General features: G+C 35.7%; 1 protein-coding gene across 3 annotated transcripts in view; it reads right to left on the reverse strand.

The window, feature by feature from the left end:
- The window catches only part of LOC106867714 (probable vesicular acetylcholine transporter-B), a 292,276-nt gene that overhangs the window by 113,831 nt on the left and 175,839 nt on the right, over positions 1–2,606 (reverse strand). The window lies entirely within an intron of this gene.

The following is a 2,606-nucleotide window of genomic DNA, read 5'->3' on the forward strand; positions in this document are numbered from 1 at the left end:
GTCAACTCCCACTTTGTTTCGAAGTCTGCAAGAAAGAGTAGCCAAATTCTTCTATCAAATAATACTCAACTGTCTTTAAAAAAAAAAAAAATCAAACAAAAAGCAACAAAAACAAACAATAAAAAATAAACATGAAGTTAATGATATATTCGATAAATTAATCTTAGATGTAAAAAAAAAAGGTGATGAATGTGACGGTAGGAATCCATTTGTTACCAATTCGCTCGAGTGGGGTTAAACTCTGGATATATAACAACAACAACAACAACAACAACAACAAAAACAGCAGCAACGCCAAATACTAATCATTTTCATAGTTGGAATTCATGTTCGAGTTTAAGATATTCTACCTAAAATACTCCAAGAACTCGCTCTCTTTCTTCTCCCCATGATCCATCTTTTCGAATGAGAATAAGAATTCTAATTTCTTACAAATTTATGGGAGGTAGTCGTCGATTGTATTATCCCTGGTACATACCTAGCACTTTATTTTATTGAAGCCAGAAAGATAAGAATCGGCTTGATTTGATCTCTGATCACAAAGGTTTGGGAATGAATACCACAAGGCTTCGGCGCACTAACGTAACTGTAGCAATAGTTTCTATTAGAAACACAAAGCTACTTTTGAGGAGAACGCATGGTCGGTTCTACATGTAGTTTATTTTATCGATCTCTTAAGGACGAAAAACCAAGATAACCCTAGCGGAATTGAGTGAAACTAAATACGAATCTAAATACAAGTTGTTTCAGCCGATACTCAACAGATACTTTCATCGGCCTTCATTGATAATAATAATTTTCTCTCAGTTTTAGGTGAGAAATATTATCCAATAAATCGACAGCAAGGCTTGACCAGTACTTATCTTATTGCCAGTTAAAGTAAAGTTAATTACAGTTCAGATAGACGGAAGTGACGCAGCCAACAAACAAGCTATGCCATGCAGTAAAAGTACATCTTTCATATATATTAATAGCTTTATCACTAGTGAAAATCGAGAACTATCTGCTCACAAATAGTGAACTGAGAAGTGATTTGTTAGCCTATATACTTTATTGCATTCGGTTATAGAAATCTCTATAACAGAATGCAATTAAATGCTCGCCTGATGATCCATGCCGGTTAGGCATCGAAATGCACTTGGAACATCCAATACTGATTTCCAAATAATTACAATGATGAAACAAACGTAGAAACTAATGATCTATACCTGTGCTTATCTTAATTTTCCTCTCTATATAAGCTTCTCTTCTGAGCGCCTTCTGCAGCGATGAGGGTTCATCTTGCATCTCAGCTAAAAATTTGTCAAGACTTTCTTTAAATATCCCCACATCTACACCTTTTCCTGTTATGACGGGCCAGTCACAGATTGTTATATCCAGTTAACTTGTAGATTCCAAGCAGTATGTCTCTCCAGGTGTGTAATTGTTGCTGTTAGTATTTGTAAAAGGTCAATGCAGAAAAGATTTTATGCAATTATAAAATCTGTTAATTGTTCGTACACGTTAGTTACTTCTTCACGCAGCTCGAAAAAAATATTTTCATTCACCAGCAACGAGGATACAACAGTAGCTGCCGCAACTACCACCACGACAAACAACATCCGCGACAAATGTCTAGGTTATCTCCCTTCTTTTCTTATCCGGAATGAGTTATTAAGATAAATTATTTATCATCATTAATGATGTAGTTTTAACTATTAAAAAATTCCTCAGCTCAGTACCAACGACTCTGCTGACAGGTTTTTATTATTCTTTTATTCTGTATTTGTTTCCGTCATTGGACTCTGTTCATGCCGGGACACCTTTTCGAAGAGTTAAGTCAAACCAATCAACCCCAGAACATATTCCTTTGAAGTCCAGTATTTATTCTCTCGATCTCTGCCGAACACACTCGCACCATGATGACGTGAAGTGCGACTGGACTCTAAAATACGTAGTTGCGAAACAAACTTCTTTAACCTTACAGCCACGCTTGCCCCAATAGACTTGTCCTTGAGTGTTCGTCACGTATTAGTTTTTAGTCGTTTATAATTGTTCATAGAAATACTGGCTTATGCTTATGTTATTGGTTTATAGTCACGCATGACTGGCTTTCAATGACTTATCATTCGTTCATAGTCATATTATTGGTTTATTGTAATTTATCATTGGTTTATAATCACACGATTGATATATACCTACGTACCATTGGTTCATAGATATATTTGCTTATAGACTGATCATTGGTTTATAGTCAATTATCATTGATTTATAGTTACATATGATCGATTTTTTGACACATTTATTTGATTCATAGTCACTTTATTAATCAATAGTCACATAGCATATCTTTTATTTTTTACTTATTTCAGTTATTAGACTGTGGCCATGCTGGGGCACCTCCTGGAAAGGTTTTAAACAAACGAATCACTCCTAGTACTTAATTTTAAGCCCGATACGTATTCTATGGGTGCCTTTTGCAGAATCGATAGGATGCAGGAATGTAAACAAGCCAACATCGGTTGTCAAGCGGTGGTGGGGGCTAATACAGACACACACATACATAGTTAGACATACGCACTCACAAACACACACACACGCACGCACACACACACACACACACATAC

The sequence above is a fragment of the Octopus bimaculoides genome, chromosome 5 (assembly GCF_001194135.2).
Source record: "Octopus bimaculoides isolate UCB-OBI-ISO-001 chromosome 5, ASM119413v2, whole genome shotgun sequence".
Lineage (NCBI taxonomy): Eukaryota > Metazoa > Mollusca > Cephalopoda > Octopoda > Octopodidae > Octopus > Octopus bimaculoides.